Here is a 23,047-nt window from a genome sequence, read left to right as displayed (position 1 = left end):
ATGATTGCACTGTTGCATTTTGATACATCAACTTCATAATTCAATTTAATTAAATTTAAAACTCTAAAAATTTCTTGAGCTTTTTAAGATTTCATTTTTTAACGTCTTATATTATTCATTTATTTATTTTTTGCGATTCATGTCTGAAAACCTTCCTTATCAGCACCATCCGAACATGTGTCAGCAGATCCAACCAAATGCAAATATGTTGTGAATCCATATATTTGTGCTGATGCAGCTGTTGATTAGATTGCCATCCGAATCTGTGTCAGACTGTTTTATAGCATGTGATACATTATACTACAGTGTGCCATTTCATTTGATAATTAATCAATAAACATTAAAGCAGAACAAACTGCAAAAATGTTGTACAATTATAGCTGCATCTGCTCCCTCTTTTTTTTTTTTTTTTTTTTAAATCTCCATAATAGCCAATATAGTTTACATTTTATCAGTGCATCATTTTTCAATTAAAAACTCTATGTTGAACACTAAATCAGAGATTCTGCAAAGGGACTGACACTAAGACGCTGACATTTTTAAGGATTACTTCTGGCTGCATTTGAGGAAGAAGTGTGTCGTCTCTGGTCCCTTGAGAGGGATGTGTGAACGAGTTCAGGTGAAGGGGGGGGAAAGGGAAATGAGAGCGATAGAGAAAAATGGATGGATGAGAGAGAGAGACAGCAAGAGAGAATAGAGATCAACAGCAAGTTGACAGAAAGTGCTTACGACGCACTGCCACTTTGCCTCGACTCCCCCTCCCCACTGCCCCGCTGCCCCCCGCCCCAGCCCTCCACCCCTCACCCCTCCTTACATGCTCTCGTCAGCTAATTATCCAGAATTAGAATCTTCTTTCACACCAGTGGTGTCAGGGTGCCTTAGCTTGATCTGTCAAGGCCCCTCATGACTGGGTGCTAAACTCACGACAGTTGATGAGTGCGAAGCCCGCCACAGCTAATTGTAAGTGAAAAGCTGGACAGGACTGACAGTGCAGCAAAGCAGGGAGGAGAGGGAGGGCTCTTTGTTTGAGGACAGATGAAGGGGGGAGGATTTTTGTTTGTGTTTTGCAGGTGGGAAGAGGGGTGGCATTGCGAGCGGGTGCCCATGTTTGATGACCGGATGGGTGGTGGTGGTGGTGGTGGTTTAACGGTCCTGCGGCACTGAAATATCTGCTCAGCAAGGAGAAAAAAAAAAGATGGAAGAGAGAGAGGGAGGAAAAGAGAAAGAGGAAGCCAAGTGTGAAAAAAACAGGTAGGTGTGATGAAGGAGGACAACAAATCCTTTCTTTCAGGGCATGTCGGCCAGGATCTTGCTCAACAGTCCTCATGGCCTGTGACCACCATCAGCATGACAACACAGGGGCAGTGTCCATGTGTGTGTGTCCTTGTGTGTCCATACATATTTATACATTTATATTTTTGTCTGTGTGTGTGTGTTACTACAGTATGTAGGTACTGCATGTTACAGCATACGAGAGCCTGTGATATAGTGTCGGTCTGTGCATAAAATTTAGACTGAGTGTGTGTGTGTGTGTGTCTGTGTGGCTGTGTCAAAGCATGTATAAATCAATAAGATAATAATAAATGACACCACGCTTACATTCAAGCAATTGTAAAAGAAAGATGGATTAACGCCTGAAAAAGTCAAGGATATAAAAACCTTTTCTGCTTTTTTTCTGTTTTTATTTCTCTTGTGAGCGTACGCACGCTGTATGTCTTTGTTTGCCAGTTGGCCAGCCTCGAATATGTCTGTTAATGTAATCTTGGGTTAAATGCTTCTTTGCCAGGCCAAATTAAGTGTGTCACCGGCACAGAGAGGGCGTGATGAGGCATGATGGGAGGTTGTCACCTGTCTCTTCAGGGCATCTGAGTGTCTGGCGATGGCAGAGTCAGACTCTTATTGCAGTCGGTCAGTGTACAAATATTCTCATAACGTATTTGGAAAGACAGATTACAGTTTATGAAATAATGTATAAATTACACTCCTGAATTATAGAATGTGATGAATAAATACATAATTAAAGCACAAATTACAGATTACATTTCTAGTGGATTTAATCATTATTCTCACTTGTCAAACAAATGTGGCAAATTTTACATCACAGTTTCAGATGCTTTCTGTTTCTAAATTTCACTCACATTAGATATTTTCAACAAGCTTACTCAGTTTGTTGAAATATACCAAAATTCAAGGCAACTTTTCCAAGAAAAATCTCTTTTGCTGCTCAATAGATGAGTGTTAATTGTCTTTACAATGATAATTCATTGTTGTGTTAATGATTACCCATTATCTTATAAATCCGGAGGAGCTGTTGACCTTCCGTTTATGTGTTTGCACGAAAGCTAAACAGGCAGCCACTGGGATTCAGCAGTCAGCCAGCAGCCTCCACTCCAGCAGTACTTTCACCCACTTGAAGGCTTGAAACAGCTTCTTTTTTTTCCAGCTAGTGTAGATTTGTGTGGATTAGGCCTTAGCTCTACAGCCGAGGGCTTGGAGAGACTCTGTGCAGAATAGGCCAGGAAGCTGTTTGGAATTGGATGTTGTTCCTCCCCTCTCATCATTACTCTCAACCCCTCACAAAGGCCCCAAATCTCCCAGTGCCTTTGAACCTGTGTTTGAAAATGAAAGACATGTCCAATGGAGGGTCTTTCCTTATTCTTCTTTTTACTGAAAGGAGGAGAGAGAGGGAGAAATAGAGGGAAAAAAAGGAGCTTTAGAGCCTCATTTTCCCTTCTGCTCCTACCTTCTTGGTTTTCTTCCGGCCTTGAGCCACTTGTTGGAGGAAAAGGCAAATTTCTGGAAAAATTCCTGCCCCCCCACCCCCCAATCAACCAGTGCCCTCATCCCCTATTTTTTGGCAGAGAAGGGAGAGAGCAAACGAGCAAGAGAGAAAAAAAAAGCAAGGGGAAACATGGTCAAAGGAGGGGACGAGAAAAAGGGGACTCTGGAGACAGCTGTTGGAGAGGTTAGTTAGAGATTTCCAGCCATTAACTTCAGTCCGAGCCAGCTCGCCCACTTGAAGCAGACAAGGGCCGGGGTAAGCCAGACTCCCAATATGAAAAGGGACGGGACCCAGCTTGATCTTGTGGGGAAATTGTTTACAAGTAGGACCCTCAATACCACAATGGAGTGGAGCGCGAGAAGGAGGGACGGCGAGAGAAATGGAGAGAAAGGAACGTAGGAACGAAGGAAATAGTTTGAAAGAGTGAAACAAATCTGCCAAAGCGCAGTGGTAAAAGTGAAAGAGCACGGGAGCGAGAGTGCTTAAGGATGGACCAATGAGGGCTTTGGTTGGGTGCTGGGGCTGAGGAGTTGGGGGGTTCAGCGGTTGTGACACAATAAGTGGAGGACCTATGGGGGTAGAGGGCAGGGGGTCTCTCTTTCTCTTTTCAAAGCCAGGATAAACAAGGAAATGAGTCTGTAATCATTTCCAGAAATTGCCTTCCTCTTTGCCTCTCATCTCCCGGGCCGTGTACTCACCTCCGTTCATTAGCAGGCAACGGCCTGATTAAAGAATTTCATTGTTCCAAAGAGTGACACACAGAGAGGATTTTCTGTCCCCTGCTGTCAACCTGAGTGATTCATCAGGTATGGTTTGTGTTTTTACTGACACCCTGCTCCTGCTGCTGTATTTTTATTTCATGTGACAAGTGTGTATAGCCTAAAGCACGTGTCACCCAACCACCAACCAATCAGATGGTACTATTGCACCGTACTGAGAGACTGTCATACACTATATATTTTTTTAATGCATTATTGCTTAACAATAGAAAATAAAATGCCAATATGATGAAATTGTTTGCTTTAACTAAATGGTGACACCACAATAGGGACAATGAATTAACCTTGATCTCATCTGCTTGTAGAACATTTATTCAATTTAGTCATGGCCTGACAGTCCATGCTCTGATGGGAGGTAAAAGTAGATGAGCTCTTTGCTCAGTCAGACATCTTAGTGGAGACTCTTTGACTTTGTCTAAGTAAGGCAGATATTGCCCTTGCAGTGTGTTGACCCTTTTCTTTGTAGCTTTATATGATATGATGCATAATTCAAGGGGAAGCTTTGTAATGAAGTCTTTTTTAAACACAAGCAATTGGAAATAATCTACAGAATAAGTAAAGAAATTCTTGGATGATTTATCTAAAATGATCGATAAGTGTCATAATAACTATTTAATTGGCTATGACATTTCCCTCATTGTTAATGATTAATAATAGATATGATTTTTATTGCTCTTTGCACGTACCTTTGAAGAGGTGTAATTCCCTCCTATCATGACCTGTGTAGTCGGTGCCCTAGTTGACTATGTCTTACTTGATGTTGCTTTGATGAGATGGCATCAACTGCTAATAGATAGATTTTTTAATATATATTTTAACCAAGATGATGACTGTCCTTTAAGGAGGTATTTGTTGTAACTTAAACCGTAATCTTTACTTTAATCTAAGTTCTAGTTCCATTAACCTAATGACTTTCTTATTAATGCATTACTGTAGCATGACAACAAAGGTTCAGGAGATGCTCCATCAGAGCCGGGGGTAGGAATGCATGACCTGGCCTGGTCATTAGGAATAAGTTCAGAGGACACAGTAATGTTTTAGTAGTGTTTATGTGTATGAGATCAAAGGAGGTTTTCATTCTGTATATGTATCCTATGCATGTATATTATCCAGTATATAAAAAACTAATTTCTTCTTTTGCTTACCTGTGGTTCCCCAAAGGAGTTTTGGACAATCTTAATCCTCTCAAGCCATGAATCTGCACCCATTTCCTGCCAGAAATGTACAGTGCTTGCATTTAAAGGGAGTACAGTTATGAAAGGAGAGTGTGAGGCGACATTCAAGGGGCAGAAGAAAAGGTAGAGAGGGGAATAAATCAAATTCATGGTGAGAAATGGCACCAAATGGAGAAAAGTCAAAGAGAAATAAGTAAGAACCAACATTGCTTAAAAGCAAAAAAGGCAGTCTGGTAGCATGGCAGATGGTGAGTTGTGGTAGGTTAGGAGGCCTTTCCCTGTCGGGGAGGAAGTGTTTGGGTTTTATTGGTTTCATATGACACGACAGAACCTTTTTAAGATGTTGTAGACGCGCTGGTAAAAAGGCAGTCTGCCCACCCCTGCATTAAGTGCCCCTGTGATCTCGGCCATATTTATAGGCACTGTCTTGTGTCACATGGCTTCCATTTCTTCACTTGTTGGGACCCCCTGTGGCTGTTTTTACAAGCATAGGTATGAAGAGGTCAAGCGCACCCCTGTCAGTGGCCTGGTCAGAGAGGAGACCAGAATGAATTACAATTCTGTATCTTTTATTTAAACTAGAAACCTTTGTTATCCTGAGGTGAAGAAGGACCACAAACTGGATTAATTGAACATCACATTTCTCCAAATAAATCCTGTCTGACAGCAAAGGTTTTTTTTCTTTTTTTTTTAAGTAAAATTATATATTGTCATGTTCTTTGATTTCCCACAAGAGGGGAAATGGCCACCTTCTCCTCTGAGATTGCACCAAAATAAGGGAATTGTTTCACCCTCTTATCAATTAATCATATCCAACAGTTCCTATTGTCTATCAAGACACAAGCTTTTTTGTTCTTCCAATGTAAGAAAGTTAAGCCATGTTGAGTTGTTGGGAATGTTACAGTTACCTTTATCAGATAAAGCACTGAAGTAGAGTTTCAGGTCAGGGAGAAGACAAAATCAAGAGTACAGGAAGTGTTTTGTGACCTGTGAACAGTGTCGAACTATAGAAAGGGTGATTGCAGTTAAAAGTCCGCAGTCCATGATGTTGTCACTCTATCGCAGTAATAAATATTTGTATGATGATACAGACATTTACACCTTTGATTTTCATATCAAAAACTTCCTGAGTTCACTGAAGTCACACCCTTAAATGTCTTTTTGGTTTTTGTCCAGGAATGTAAAGTTTATTGGTGTTATTATACTGATTGTGTTGTTCATTGATGGAGAAGTGAAAATGATTTTATTTGTTTGCTTTCATTTCACCGTGAGACTTGGCTAACACAGTACAAGTACAGCGTCTGCATATCTGCTCAGTTAAATGTGCCACAAAGCTGGAATGAATTCAAAACATTGTGGGATTCATTTACTGTCATGGATACCTTGCTTGGTTTTCAAGTGACCTGCGTTCTACTGGGCCGAGGGCCACGTTGTGATTGGTGCTACTCTCTGAAAGTATCATGTAAAACATCATCTGGGAGCCATGGGTATCACTACTACACTTTATAGCAAACCGAGAGATAGTTTTTGAGATTTGTAGCTCTGTCAACAGCAAGCGGGAAAACTGACCAGTCAACATTGCCCTTCCTGGGCTCATCTGATCTAATCCATGTCTGGTGTCAAGTAAAGGGCACCAGATTGCAAGTCTCTGCTGATGAAGACTAAAATACATCCCTCCTCATCCTCCTTCTCCTCTCTACAGTATCTCTCTCCCCTCATCTTTCTCCCTCTCTCTAGGATGCTGCGTCGCTCCGTCTTGGCCATGTGGTGTGGTGTTTTGTTTTTAGTGCCCACTAAAAACACACTGTTAAACACAGTTTTAAAAGTTCCTAAAAGCATTTTTTCCTCTCTGGGGTTGGCACTTTAATCTACTCTCAGGTTTCACACGCTGCATGAGAACACCTGGGAAGAGGAATGAAATAAGCTTGGTTAGAGAGCTCCCACACATCGTAGACCCCTTGTAAAAATGAAGAAGGAGAAGGCTAATCAGATTTATTGTTTTAATCATAGAAGGAGGTGTCTCTTTCTCTGTGTGCAGATGACTTAATGACCTCTGAAATATAGAGCCCTTTGCATCTTAGATCTGAGAGACAGAGACTAAATCCTTTGCTGTCCTGGTTCATCTCAGCAGCTGTTCCTTGTTATCTAATTCATTGCTTTATGATGATCAATGCCCAACAGGTAAAGTGGGAAAAAAGGAAAGCTGAGGAGAAATTGATGACCACTGGAATTCGACCTTTTTATTCATTTCTGAGTCACTTCATCAAATCAAGGTTGTCTCTTTGACTTCATCATCGTCAAATGGCTTCTGTGTGTCTTTAGAGAAACGTCCCACACTGTGGTTCAGAAAGAAGAGGGTACGATAAGGTCAGCTCCAAACGTGACGAGGCTCACAGAGAGGAGGCTCTTTCCTCTTTCTACTGTCTCGTAAAGATGATTTTTATTTGCACTTTTTCCCCTTTAACAGTCCCGTCTGTGTGTGCAGGCAGGCCTTTGAAAGGAGGAGGAAGGAGTAAAAGAGGGTCCATCCCTCTCTCTCTCTTCAGGGGTGAGGACACTGGTTCTAAGAGAAAAGGGGCTGTGAGCGAGTTCAATGGAGTTCAAAATTTCTAAAAGGCCAGAGGTCGGGTTCAGAAGGGAGAGAGGTGAGCTGTTTGGTGTTTAAAGGACTTTTTTTTATCTGGTGTTTGAAAGAGAGATGCTGTGAAGTGTCAGGAGTGGTTGCACTCATTTTAAATAAAGGAGTCTCAGAAGAGAATTGGAAAGTTGGTTGAGGGAACAGAATAACAGAGCGGCTGTGGAGAGAAAAAAAAACATACTCATCAATATTCATAGAGGGGAATGACTTCTGGAGTTAGGATGGTGGGACGCCTCCTCAAATTAAGGAGGAGAGGTTTGGGCTTTGAAACAACACACTTTGAAACAACTTGGAGGAGACTCTTTACAAAGTCATAAATAAAATCAAATTATTTTCTTGACTTGTTAACTTTAAGTCCAAATCAGCAACCTTTGTGGTGGGGAAAGGATCATGGACAGAAACATAATATTATAGTAACAAAGTAACAAAAGAAATAGGACAGACTTTGTCCTGAACTGAACTTGATTGAAATGACAAGATATGCTAGTCTCAGTTTTTTAATGTGCTTACAAGCAAAGTGCTAACATGCTAACAGGTATACCATGCTCACCATCCTAGCATAGTACTGTATGTTAGCACACCAACATACGTGACACTGAACCAAAGAATATCTAGACCTCAAGTAAATGTCTTCAGTTTGTTGCATCATTAGATCAATGAAAGATATTTCACTCACCCCACGGGAGGCACACGACTAAAATACCAAGGGATCACTGTCATTCATACAGTTAATCCTGTGGGGAATTATTGAAATATTTCATTGAACCCCAAATGTCAGCCTTATAGTGGCATACACTCCATCTTCCGGAAAGCATGAGCGCTCGTCCTACAGTTGTTGAGATATTTTAGTTTGTACCAAAGTTGTGGTTCCACCAGGTGACAGACACAGTGATAATACCACCTATGGAGGCCACCCTTTGCAGTCAAAAACTGAACGTCGCACAATTTTAAAGTAATAAAGGGTGAAACGTCGGTCATACATGTCACAGAACATTTTAATTTTGTCCTGGACAAATCTCCAGACTGTCTTGATTGGATTAAAGGTATACCTTGCTTGTCAAGTACATGTCCTTTAGTGATGCCATACCAACAAAGGCTTTTATTTACTCTTCTGGAAACTGTAATCAGGACCAATCCGATCAAAAGGCACAAGCTATATCTCTGCTTTAATTTTCTTTTTTGGGGGGTTGATTGTGTCTCCAATGTTAGAGGACAGGTTGATCATCCCTCTGGCCAAGAGTGGCTACATCTGTATAATGAATCTTATAACTGCTAAGCTTTTATGATTGGATATGGGAATCAAAGACTCTGGGTAGTTTGCTAGTCTGCAACAGCTGTACACACTGTACTACACAGTATAGGGACAAGTCCCACTGCTGTATTTATGTAAGATAGGAAGCAAAGTGGATTAGTGCTCCAACTCCAAGAGGACTGAAAATGGTCGTTTTCCAGTGCTGTATGAACTCTATCTGTTTAAGTTATTTTTCAAGGCAACAAATTTTGGCTGCCTCAAATATCTGAGAAAATTATGGTATAAATATGCGTTATACTACATATTTGTTGGAGGGCCACATTTGTTTGACAGACTAATGCTGCCTGAGTTCACCAAACAACTGAAATGCAAAACACATTTTTCTTATAAAATGGTGCAATATCTGTGTCAATGGTGTAACCCACATTTAAAAATTTAGGAACTGTTTTTCTGTTTTGACTGAATGCCAACTAAGCAGCAATCACAAAAAAATGTCAAAAATGAACCCTCACCTCTCTAAGGGCAGTGTGGAGGGGTGGTAATGTCACTGTGAGTGGGTGTGTGAGGGGTGATCCTCCTGTCAATGATCACTGTAGATGGGATTAGATTAGGCTAGATCAGATTAGGGATTGTTTGGGAATAAACATTTAATATGAAACTAATCCTTGCGTAGGAGCCTCCAGCCTTGTAATCTGTTGGAAGGCCCATTGGAGGAGACAAGAAGAGAAGCCTATTTGATTGAAATGTAAACAAAGAGAGAAGAATACTGGGAGCATTTTATGTGTTCTACCACTACTTTATTGTCAGTGTCCGTATATAGTCAGTGCTCACATCACTGACTATATGTATGCTAGATTAGGGTACAGCAGCCATTTAATAATACCCACGGCAAGTGTAACTCTAGGCAAATTTGAAGAAACTCCCCCACAGCATCACTTAGATACCACAGGCCGGCACCATGGTTTGTGAGATCTTTGCGATCCTGGCTTTTGATCTCTGTCCCCCAAAATCTAATCAATTGAATGATTTTGTCAGATTTAGCTGAAATATCACATTCTTAAAAATGGGATAGATGAGTCATCAGGCTGTCATGCAAATACGTAGATGTATGAACAACTTGGTAACATTGTACCTCCAGAATGCAGATACCTACCAACTAACCAATTGCAACGTTGCTACAAATCAATTAACTGGTCAGAATACAGCTACAAACCAACTACCCAATGAGAACAATACTACAAATTAACAAATCAAGATATGACTACAAAGCAACCAATAAAACTACATACAAAGTAACCAATAAGAATATGGACACAAACCAACAAGTTGGTCAGAGGCATAAAAAGTCAATAAAGGTCAAAAGATAAATTAAGATTAGATAAAAATAATTTATAAGAAGATAAACCAAAAGTAAAAGGATTGAAGAGTCAGTTTAAGATTGTGATGTCATTTATGATTTTCATGGTAACACTTTATAAGCTGGCCAAGATCCAGGCCTGGCTCAGTCAAAACAGAGTTGGCTCAAAAGCTGTTGTTTCCCGTCTCATTGGCTTCTGTAACTTACACACTCGGAAATGAAATGTGTAACTTGCTGAATTAAAATGGACTAAGCAGCTCACGTTTTGAGGCTGCTCTTGCAGGCACACACACACAACAGTCACACACAAGCACGCACACACTTAGAATCAATTCCTGTCTCCGCTATCAATCCATATCTCGATCGTTGGGCCTCCTGATGTGAATAAACTGGGCTATAGACCTAACAGCAACCCAATACTTTATATATTTCACCGTTGTCAAAGTGTCAGAATGAAGTGCTGCCTGCTGGCACTTGGCAAATCTCCCCTCTCCTTTCTGGCAAAGTCTAGCTCAAATTTCATTTGCCTATCGATGTACAAATGTGTGAGGATGAAAAGTTTTGTGACCTGTCATATATGATGCTATTTTCAACAACTCAGATTGTGCGCTTTCCACAAAATAATATCCAATCGATACGCGAGAGAAACGACTGAGACAATTTGTTCCCTGCAAAATCGCCTTTTGTCCAACTTTCCATAAAGCTGTTTTAGTGACAGAAATGCAGCACTGTGCTCAATCAGTGGGAAATGGAGCACCGAGGTTCTTGTTCAACATACAACAGTAAAGGGGTAAGCCTCAGGTAACTAGCAAGTGTAATTACGAGTGTGTCTGATCCTCGTGAAAGCTCTTCCTGGCCACTTTCTCCCCTGTACTGAAGGCTTTGGCACAAGTGGCAGAGTGGGTCACTGTTTAATAATGAACAGGTCGAGCCGGCTGTAACAGATACATGCACCTGCTTTATACATCAGTCAATTACCTAATTAGAATTCTCCCTCAGGGGAAAGCTAATACCTCGTCCTGGAGCGGGAGGACAACCCCTTCCATGTGAACAGAGGCACTCGCAAGACAAACAGATACCTGTGCGTGTGTGTGTGTGCGTGCGTGCATGTGCACATTCGCATGTAAGTGTGAGGAACAATGGGAAAGGGGTCCAGTATTTCTTTCTACAGATCAGGTACCCAAGGACACTCATGGGAAATTGTGCTCTATGCAACTGTGATCCAATAACAATCCTTCCTCTGCCCACCTCCTCACACACGCTGCCCTCTGCATCTCGCCATTCATCCTGCCATGAGAAAGTGATCCATGTAAAGTAACCCATATGATGGTCTTTCCTGCTTCTTTTATGAGGGCGCAGATTAAATGGTCGGTCAAGAGTCAACAGTTTTCAGAAAGACCTTTTACTGTATGCTGTAGAAGTCTTTGCGGTGATAAACTTTCCACTGGGAGGTCTGTGGGCTGCTCCTGAGGAAACTTAATTTAACTTTTTAATTCTCTGAACACTTTCCATTCACATAAATTGCAGCGATGAAGACTTTAAGCTCACAAAACATAACTAGATACCACAAAAAGTTGCACCACTTTTGTGCAAGTCACTATTACTCAATGAAAAGTAATGACATTAATAACACTATTTTCATTTGTCAGCTTTGCCAGAGATATCTTTACACACATAACAAACTGCGATGGACAATTAGGCAACCTTTGTGTTATCATGTACTTCCTCTCTTTTGGTAAAGTGTGACACACCCTGGACCATTTTCTTCTGACATCTCCTGTTGAGACCCCTAAATCGACCCCTTAAATGTTTTACTGTGATCACTACTCATTACTGCAAAAATAATCCCATTACTGTAATGCTTTACACTGATGCCTAGATACCAGTAAAGGTAAATTAGAGAAAATCATTTGTCATATGGGTGAACCAACCTTTGAAAGAGGATGTTGTAAACAGTATAGGTGGCAGAGCTGAGGTGTGGCTGATTAATAATATGATCAGACAGTCTGCTTACATGGACACTATGGGTTTTGCTTAGGCCACCAGCAGCTCTGAGGCAATCAGGGACACTTCAGCTGTGATTAAGTCACATACTTAAGGCCCTGAAGGGGGGCAGAGAAAGGAAAGAGGGAATGAGTGATGAAGCTCTCACTTCACAAAGAGGGAGTGTACAAGGGTTGAACGTTCAGGATCACTAATGTTAGCCTATACATCCTCATATAGGTTTCACTCATGACCTCTGCCGTGTGGGGCACCTATTCCTCTCCATCAGGCAAATGCAAAACTGCATCCCCTCACCCCAACCCATAACCAGCAAGGCTCAGTCACCGACAGCAGCTCAACTGCTCACGTAATATTTCTTACTGCACTGCAAAATCAATTTCTGCTTATTAATAACAGCTACAGTGTAAATATCTGTAAGGCGAGGGAGATGGATGGAATTGAAAGAAGAAAAAGAGGACTGAGATTGTGATGGTGGGGGAAGGTGTGTACGTGTGTGTGTGTGTGTGTGTGTGTGTGTGTGTGTGTGTGTGTATGTGTGTGGGGGTGGGTGAGTGGCTGGGGTGGTGTTTGTGTAGGGTGGAGGGTTTGGGGTCACGGAACATGCTCCTAAAAATCAATTTTCACACAGGAGGACTATTACGTTATTGAGAAGTGGGATGATTGATTGGGGTTCGTGCTGTGTGTGTATGCATGTGTGTATATGTATGTGTCTATGTGAGCATGTACTTATTGTAAATTACCTAACAAGTTTCAGGAAAAACTTGAGTCTCAAGGCTTTGTAGTTATTCCTCATACCAGAGTATGACAAATGATAACTGTTACCTTGCAACTAATTTGTATTCAAGACACCTCGTTCAAAATCCAAAAGTTTCAAACATAAAATGGGCGTTTTAAACAAAATAAATGATCCTCTCCATCCAGTTTGATTGTTCCTTCCTTCCTCCGCTCTTTCTCTGAAAGAAAAAAAAACATGAAAGACCATGCCCACTTCTGCGAAGTAAAGAGAGGAATGTGGCCTGCCTCAGCGAGAAATCCCAAAGTGCTTGCCGACTCCTAGCTGCTAATACAACTAATGCAGTAATGTAAGGGCCAAGGCGATTAATGAGAGCGCTCTGCCCCTGACATCTCAGACACCCTAATGTTGCTGCAGCGTCTCCCTAGCCGTGCTTTAATCCATCACCGGTCCGTGTAACCCAATTATGGCCTGACGCTTTACTTTTAGCCCCTCTGCAGGGTCCTTCACACACATCTATAAAAGGGCAAACATGCACACACACACACGTAGACAAGAGTGTTTGAGCATCGTCAGACAAGCACATTTTATTAAAAAAAAAAAAAAAGAAGACTTGATGGTGTATTTTGTCCACATACACTGACACATACACACAGACACTCATAGAGACACTTGCAGAGTCAGGTGAGCTTGAAGGAAGAGGCCTAAACATTGTTCCTGGAGTATTTCTATTGTCAAACAAACACAATTTTAAACCGTATTTGGAACATTATTAACTTTTACTCAAAATACAGCCTCACCCCATTTTCACAGGTTCAATATTCTGTTAAATAACGGTCTGTTCATATCCAGAGTTTAGGCCGTTTGGTCCCTAACTATTGTAACGGACTCTGATTTCCAAGATTAACTAACTTCCTGTGTTTCTAATGTCATCTCCATAAAACCCCTTCCTTGTTATGATTGTAATCGTAGCATGATGCTACACTAACATGCTTTATTCCCAGGGGTCCATCAGTGCTCTGTTTTAGCTAAGGGGGCACATGTATTGCATTTTTCATGAGGTCCCCTGTGCAACATTTATGATTCACCCTCAAGGCTTTAAAACAACACTTGACTGCCTATCCCACAAGGATAACCCCAACATCTGGAACATACTGTACACGCGGGCATCTTGATATGATGCAGGAGCTAGAACCTCACAAAACCCCTCCTTCTTTCTGCCTGTCCATCAGTTATGTCACATACAGAGTAACAGCTCTGTCAATCAAGAGATCTATGTGCTCGCTTCCTCTAAATCAGGTGGATTGACTCTTTAAGAGTTACTGGAGGAGCCTACTTCCATTAGCCACTCCCAACGGCAAATTAACTTAAATGTACCCGCTCAATAAAGTTCAAGACAATCATTTGTGTGTCAATGTCCTTTTTTTTTTTTTCTCTCAAGGCCTTCCTAAACATAAAGCTGACTTGTGCAAATCCTGAGATTGCTGTGATTCTGTTGCACTAATACCAATTAGCCAGAAAGCTAATTGCAAAGTGAAATTGGTTACTTGGGAGAGAAATGTGCACTCAGATGAGAAAATTAAACCCTTTGACTTGAAGCTAACATATTCCAGGGGTGTGGGTTAATCCTAATCTTATCTTTAATCTCCAAGTGCTTGATATATCGTACCAAAAACATAACTTTTTGTGTCAGCTGCTCTGCCATTGCCTCACAACTGACAAAACACAAGTTGTGGACTACGTCAGATCACAGTCATGTTGTTATTTCCTCCACACAATAACAAATAGGTCAGCAGAGCAGAGCATAAAATGGCTCTTTGAATAAAAAGGAAATTGACTCATTCCTTTGAACGGTGACAGTTACAGCAATTGTTATATCCTGTGCTATTCACAAAGCTTCAAAGTTTCTGATGGTCATCCACACCCTTCTTCTGGTGCTGCATTACTCAGTCCCCAAAACATGTCATGACTACATCCAATCATATCTTTCCATCCATCTGTCATCCTAAACATGAAATTGTTCCACTTTTGGTCCTTAGAGATGGAGTCATGTCACAACTGGGCTATCTTACATTGCCATCGTTTATCATGTCCGTGCAATTATGGGTGGGGATGATATGAGGAAGAGCATGGCAGGGGGCGGAGGGGGGGATTACTGTAGTCAAAAAATCAGAGCGGTTTAGGAGGATATTAAAAATGTATGTATCCACACATGAGGCTGATTGGGTCAGAGTGAGTTGACCAGGTCTAGGTGATGACAACAGGGAGCCTAACCTGTCCGGATGAATAATGAAAAGCCTGGGAATTATATTTATCTGTGTATCATGGTATTGGACAAAGGGATTAACGCTGTTCCTCCTCAGCGCTGCTGAATCTGCTTATGAAGGATTTGGATGATCACAGTGACTCTGTTTTACTGTCCTCTGCTTGTTTCTCTCCTATCATGTGTGTACATACAGTACACAGAATCTCACCATCTCCTCTCCTCTTCTCTCCTCCAGCCCCTGGGCGTCTTCAGCATCAGATGTCATCCTGCCAGAGACAAAGTAAGTCAGACAAACACGTAGGCTGGACCTCTGAGGAGAACCTTGCCGCATGCTCAAGTGCTGTAAGTGCCCGGGAGTCGTCTTACAAGAAACACTTATTGCATTTTGTATTGAGCATGATGTTATGAAAAATTAATACTGTGGTAGTGTGCCTTCCTCTCCTTAGCCTCTCTGTGTGTGAGTCTCTGTGTCCATTTGTATGCATATAGATGCACACATGCACCATCTTACTTTCTATATTTATGTTTTGGCACACACATGTGCTTGGGTGAAAGAATATGTGCTTGCATAAATATGTGATTTTGGCAGGAGTTACAGGGGATAATTATGTATATCCTGCATATCACTGAAATGTCCATACCCTTCTCCAGAGACCCAGTGTTTTGGGTAAAGTGCAAAAGTCTGATTCCCAGCTGCACTATTGACATGTTACTGCACAGTCCTCATTCCATTTGCTGCAGTTAGGCTCTTTATATGGTTAGTGCATATATTGACTCCACTATTGGCAAAACAACAGTGAAAAAATACTACCTTTAAGTAAATTGATACGTATACAAAAACGAGAACAGCTGAAAACAACAGAAAACAACAGATACACTGCACAAAATCGAAGTGCTTTACAGTAATGTATGTGGAACATATTGTGATATGTTATACATTATAAACTCACCAGGAGATCATGTTGCTTGCCCATTTTATGAAAGAACTTAAGCAATAACTAAGAGTCCTTTGAACTGAGTTCATGTTGGTTTTTGTGGATAAAACATTTTTTGTGGCGCTCCCATTCATTTGTACCCTTTTCCTATCCCATCTTTTTTTCATTTTATTTTGTAAATTAATGCAGCCAACCTGTACACTTTAAATTATGATGGATTATTTTGAGTAGATCAAAGAAAATCTTATAAAAACGGATTGCGCATGAAAACAATGAAGTTTCCAAATCTATGGGCTGGTATTGAGCGGGATTAGGCTCTCTGCATTTGATTGTTAAAGAACATTTGCTACTTAAATTTGTAGCATAAATCCCTTTAAATTATTGAGCTTCGCTGTTGTTCATATATTTATGCAGAACACCATTTATTTGTCTCCCAGTGTTCGTGTGGAAGGGCAGGAATTTCCAAAATGGGCCTTTATTTTCTAAAATTCCGACCTGTCAAAAGTTTCACTCTTTAAACCAAGGCAGTCATGTGGAGCTTTCCATATTTTGTCAATCTTGGCCGTAGTATAGAAGCCAGAGCAGTGAACAGCAGGTGGGCTCTGCAGGGAGTGGCTGCTGTAGTTAAAAGTTCATGTGTTAGATCATTAACAGCTGAGTTGGAGCTGGAAAGGATGTTAGTCTGACCTTGGGGAACAGCGTTTGTAACCCCTCAGGTGGGACACCAACATTCAAAAGACAGTGTGCCGCTAAGTCAGCAGGGTCAAGTGGAAGAAGAAAATGCCACAGTATGATTTGCACAAACCAGATTTAGGTAGCCAGGGAGCAATCAAATAATACATCTCTCAGCTGTGTATGATAACAACTTCTTCTCTTCTCTTCTCTTCTCTTCTCTTCTATTCTCTTCACTTCTGTCTTTCTAAAAATAGGCATCAAATCTCTCTGGACATTGATGGATGGACTGTGAACTCCTGACCCAGTGAAATGTAACAAGAAAGACCATCGTAGCAGCACATGGAGTGTGTCAAAGGTCACCGTGTTAAGTTAACAACCTGCCTTGGCGCTGAATATAGCATGACACACACAGGGTTTTCTGCAGCAAACACACACCAAGAGTACACATTTAGCTATGGCCAGTGTGTGATGGAGACATGAAAGACAGCCAACCATCGATCTCCAGACAAGAAGTCAAGTGTCCCCCAAAGCTGGAAGCTAAAACTGAAATGCTGAAGGAGCGATTGGCAGATGTTGCATCTGGAAACAGTCTACGAGTATAAGAACAAGCCTCCACACCTCCACGTCCGTTCTTTACTGTACCTCAGAGTCTCTCCTCAACCTTTGTACAGTATAATCTGGTATGTACTTTTACACAGCAGCCTTTAACCTTTAACTGCTAACATCATTATGCTAACATTGACACAAGACCAATGCTAATGTGCTAATGTTTACCAGGTATGTTCACTGTCTTAATTTAGCATGTTAGCATGACAACATTTGCCAAATGCGAATGCAACTCCTCAATGCAAAGTCAGCTGAAGGTGATGTGAATGTATGTAGTCTTTAACCAAAGTAGCTATTGGACAAGTTTACATTTTGACATGATAATAGCATAATGGTTGGCTGGAGGCAGTAGGATACTTTCTCACTGTAGGCCTAATGTATTTAATATTTATATATTTCTCAACAGATATTGAGTTGGAGGAAATTCACCTTACCAAAGTTGATTTTTAAGAGTTCACTTAAACTGACTTGTTGAGATCATAATTTTTCAATAAGGATAATTTGTGCTGTTTTGTAGGGCTATGTGGTGAATGCTTGGTTTTCCACGGAGGAGAAGAAAAGGCTGCTGACGTAGAGCTCCTGGCATGGAGCTGAGAATGGATCAGTAGGATTTTCTCATCACTCTGCCCCCAAGGTAAAATGTAATGAAAATGCAACATGTCAATGACACATAGTTAAATGCTTAGATAAGCCACTGTCTATCCTCCGTGGTGTGATGCTCCATCTTTAATTTATTATCTGTTTTGAAAAAAATAACCAAAGGCTTGAGGCACTGGTAATATCGCCTCCCCAGTGCCTGCAACCACGCACTCTAAAGTAATAATCTTAATGACCCTCTCCTGTATATCCTCGCTTCCTCCACCCCTGACCCCTCCCCTCTTTCCGTCCATTCGCGCTGTCCCCTATCCCAGGTTACTTCCACCACAACGGAGACAGCTAAACACACCCCCTTCCCACTCCCAAACCACACACACTCATACACACCCCGAGGGTGAACCCAATAGGTCCACTGCGTGTGAGTCGTAGCGTCTCCCCTCTCGACTCCCCACCTCGGCGTGTTTCTTCATCCTGCCTCTGGGGCTAGAACACGGACACCGCTCCTCTTTTCTCTTCTTTATCCAGTCCAGATAACCTTATGTGTCGGACAGGGTGAAGAGAAAACCCACGTATAACAAGCATGTTCGCTGTCACTGAGAGGACGATGGCCAGCTTCATCTCAGGGTTTTACTCTGAGCCAAAGTGATGAAGAGGTGTTGGGGCAGTAGGGCTGGGGTCAAGGTAGACTGAGGATTATTGAGAATCTGAATATATCACATCTTCCAAGACGGCATTCAAGTACAACACTAAATTGCTGGAAGGCATGAAAAGGCCAGTGCGTAAAGAAGATACATGGCACAGAACAAAATTATGTGACCTCTTCTCTGCGCCTCTTTAACATGGGGGACGTTAAGAGTCTTTTCTTTCATATTTATATAATTTAGAAAGTGAAAATCATGCATCAAACGCCCTTCAAATAAAAGATACATAAGGAGAATATACTAGACAATGTTTTCTTATGCTATTGATTCTATATATCAGCCCACTCAAGCCTCTCAAGGCCAACGTTAAAATGTCCTGCTTCCTATCTCCATCTTTAATTGATGGTGCATATTACCCTAATCCACACACACTCAATTCTCTGCTCTTCACTCCTTGATATTAAGTGTGTGTGAATGTGTATGGACTGTTAAGGTTTCCTTTGTACACTTTACTGTTTATGGCCGCCTTAAGAGCTTATGGATTAAAAGGAGGATGTGCGCCATGAGTGCAAGACAAGACATTAGGAGCTCTTTATTAGCTAATCACACAGACAGTGGGCTTAAAGCACTTATATAAAACAATAGGGCGACAAAGGCAGATGATTACTTGCAAGACTCGGAACTTGTTTGCTCCATTTGCATTAATTAAGGGGTTGCTGATTTATATCTTGCAGCAATTAAGCTCATGCTGCTGATATATTGAGGGAAGAGCCTTTTTTAAGAGAGGATAAGATAGCAACATTAAGATATGTCTGTATAGGAATCTGGTAGATTTAGGACATTACTTACTTATAAAGCAATGGGCGATCTGAAAGACAATGCTTTAACTAAAAGTCTGTTTTACAAATGTTTTAATACATTTTTTTTTTTTACATCTCTTGGACTTTCTACGCATGCTAGAGGCTTGGCTCTCGGGATGTCAGCGCATAAGCTTATCCAAGACCAAAATTTCTCGATAATTATTGGATAGTTTTCTGTGAAATCTTGCGTGGATGTTTATGGCCCTCAGTGGATGAATCGCCATGACTGTGGCGATCCCTTGACTCCACCCCTGCCCCCCTCCCGACTGAGTTCTTTCAGTCACCTGTCAATCTCTCAAAATGTTCTCTAGCCGTCAACTGTCCATCAGCTGTTGACAGCGCGTGGATGGGAGGAGATGAGAGGCAAGCAGACAGATGTGTTGCCATTATATCACTTGGGTTTTTATCATCTTTCATCCCCCCTGCCCAGCAATGATTAGAGAGCTAGGAGGAAGTTTAGCACACGTCTGTGATGTGTGAAAGCCTGACAGGGCCTGCCTGTCCACACAGGCCCAGACACCACATGCAGGGCAACAGAGGTTCACAGATTATTTGACGTCTTTATTTAAACACTTTTGTTAGATTACTAGACATGCATGGATGCCATGTGGCCAGCTGCTCATCTGCATACTTTTAAGGGTATCAAAGAAAGAAACTCAGTGTGGTGTTTTTCCTTTCAATGAAAGATCTAAATATAACATTTTTCACATATTAGTTTTGACAATCAAATTTATAAAATGGCAGCACGCTCCAGGGTCTATAACCACACACCTCTCCGTGGATGTGTCATAATTTTGGCAACGGGATGAAATCAGGTCACCTAACTTGTTAATAAACAGTTATCATCGAGGGGCTATGTATGTGTGTATGTCCATGTATGGCGCACTTTAATAATGTGTGTTTGTGTTGAGTGATCCTCCAGGGCATGGCTGAAGTAATGATTTACTAAATGTCAAATGAACAGTAGTGGGGAGGAAACACCATGCAGGCGTGTTGGCTGGAAGCTCTTTAGCATTTCACGCCCTGATTGTGAGACAGCTCCTTTGGTCAGCCCACATCTCTAAGGCAGAAGCATGTCCTGAGAATTAGTGCCCAAGGATTATGTGCACACACACACTTGGTCACTTTAAGCACAATGCTTAACTCTTTATAGGAACACATAGCCACAAAAACAGATGAACACACACACATCTGTTAGTGGTGTGACATGATAAGGTCAAGATGAGCCTGAATGGATGAGAGATTGAACCTTCTCTGCTTCATACTGTAACAGCTGAGATTCTTCCTCTTATTCCACTCTCTCTTTTTTTCAGTAGTTGCCACTGAATGTTGAATTCTGTCACTGACAGCTTTTGAGTAGAAAAGAGCCCAAACCATCTGCACAATAATAGCTTTTATGAGTTTGTTCCCTCTCATAGAGAGCATACTGTGGTCTCTTGGGTGGACATCACAGTCGGCGACAGCCTGATGTGGGCTGAGAGGTTGCCATGTTGGCTGTCTACCCCCCTCTCAGGCTCATCTCTGGGGTCCACAGAGACTGTGAAGAGAGGCCTATCACCAGCGCTCCTGTTGCCTAATCACTTCCTTTCTCTCCTCTCCTCTTCCCCTTAGCATTTCAGGCTGCCATTCGCATTTGCACTCTGTCCGCACACCATCATTTATTTATTTATCCCTTTTCCAGTGTTGTTTTTCCTCTCAGCACTCTGATTTTTCCCGATTTGTGAGGAAAAGGACCCAGATGGCACCAAAGGCGAGGTCCTAGGCATGCAAAATGGAAATGCACACAAACAAACTGCACAAATGGCAGTGCTGCCTGTAGTCACGTCACATCTTCGACCATTAATCCCCCTCTTATAGTTACCTCTTCTGACAGGTGTATGTGTTGACCACCAGTCTGTGAATAGTGGGCGTATGCATTGACCAATCCAATCTGCCATCAGAGACTTTATGCAAATGTAGGTCATTGTGCCTGGTACATGTGATTGGTGTGAAGGGGCAATATGACAAAGAGAGGGGGGGGGGGGGGGGTTGTGTATGTTATGGAGGGAGAACTAGAGATAGGAGTTGAGCGGTGGGCTCGTTCTAGTAATCTGGTGTCTATCTACAATCCTGAAGTGACAGTGACTCACTAATGAGACCGACCTCCTACCTTTGCTCCTTCCTCTATGCTTGACATGGAAGCACATACACAGAGGCATACGTGTCATTTAGACCTCATCCTCGATGCATCTGGACAGCTTGTTTGATGGGTGGGTTGGGTGGATGTGGTGGGGGGGTGTTAGATTATGAGTATAGGCAAGGATACTGTAGGTGATGGCTCATCAAAGCCAGGGGTTGTTAATGTATTGTATTTATACTTCCAAAACAAGAGATGCATACATCTACTTGGGTTACATCGAATCAGTTCAGAATGACCATAAAATAAAGCAGGAGATTAAATGCAGTGTTCATCCTGACGAAGATCCACAGTGATCGAAATGTTGATCGTTCCACAATAAACATTAGAGGAGCTTGATACAGTGTGCGGACTTCACTCCTTTTTTTCTGAGTACAGTGTGCACATTGTAGCAGACAAAGTGTAGCCTGCTCATCAGTTACAGTAAAACATGCAGTTATCTTTACAGTAAGTCAACATCCAGGCTCATCCAGGTACCCCAAGGGCACATGATGAGTGGATGGCATCAGCAGGTTGACAGCTGGCATGTAAACTATCAGACTGCCCCCCCCCCCCCCAGACACACTCCAACCCAACGCAACCAGACCCTCATCCCCCCCCAGCATCACCTTCATACAAGGGCCCTGCAGGCTTCATAAAGCCTACAAAGAAAGAGAGGAGTCTGTCAAAACTGCCCAGAGCCTGAGAGCGGTAGTTGTTATAGCAACATGATTTAGTCTTAATATCCCCACTAACTTTAGTACGTATGTTGTACAATCCGTGAGTGGTTGATGTGCAGCATAGGTTTTAGGGATTTCCTTGATACTGATTAAATTCAATGTATTACACAAGCACCAAAAGCACAAGTCTGACAGTCACAAAGGACCGAACTTGCCCATTCAAACTCAGTTTCATTACTGTTATGCACAAAGCAAAGACCATGAAACACTCAGAAACTTTTACTGGCAACTTTGCTTTCATCTCTCTTACATGCCCACCTGCAAAACAAAATTAGTTTCTTGCATTTTTATTACAGTCTATGGCATGTTAGAGATCGTCCTTCTCTTTCTAAATGGTTTGTGTTGTGTTGAGATTTATACAGTGTGTATGTTTAAGCAGCACTGAGTTTATTGCATTTAATATGATTACTGTGTATTTTCATTATGAATTTAATGTTTTAAAAGACAACTGCTCTAAACAGCTTTGAGCTTTTTTTGAACTAAGTGGCAATGTGCCAACATGCTCACCAAAGCAATCAAACACGATGAGATTTTTACAGAACTGGCTCAGCAGCCTGTAGACTAATCTGTACGGAGTGACTAATTCTACAGTACTGGAGGTTATTTTTATCAGGTTATGTCAGGCTCATTGTTAACAAGTCAGCCGATGAAACCGGGTACGTTCTTCCTATATTTTAGTGTATGTCATGTAATAGCCTGATCATAAATTTTTATGAGTAAATGTCCTCAAGCATAAAAGACTGAGACATGACTTCTGAGCATGCCTACCTGACAGGAAGCAGATGCTGCCACATTAGACATGCTGCTAAATATGTCTGCGTTCAATTTTCCTGAAAGAATAGTATTTCTGTC

The 23,047-nt window shown here is 41.6% G+C and overlaps 1 long non-coding RNA gene across 1 annotated transcript in view; it reads left to right on the top strand.

Moving 5' to 3' along the window:
* LOC146977280 (uncharacterized) overlaps positions 1-16,977 on the top strand; it is a 96,422-nt gene extending 79,445 nt beyond the window's left edge. Inside the window, exons 4-5 of the long non-coding RNA XR_015037280.1 lie at positions 15,222-15,328; positions 16,851-16,977. This is a non-coding gene — a long non-coding RNA (uncharacterized LOC146977280). The remainder of the gene's footprint in view (positions 1-15,221; positions 15,329-16,850) is intronic.
* The last annotated feature ends 6,070 nt before the right edge of the window (positions 16,978-23,047 follow it).

The sequence above is a fragment of the Trachurus japonicus genome, chromosome 12, assembly GCF_045865225.1.
Source record: "Trachurus japonicus isolate A0001 chromosome 12, Traja_1.0".
Classification (NCBI taxonomy): Eukaryota; Metazoa; Chordata; class Actinopteri; order Carangiformes; family Carangidae; genus Trachurus; species Trachurus japonicus.
This window is presented reverse-complemented; position numbering and strand designations above follow the sequence as displayed.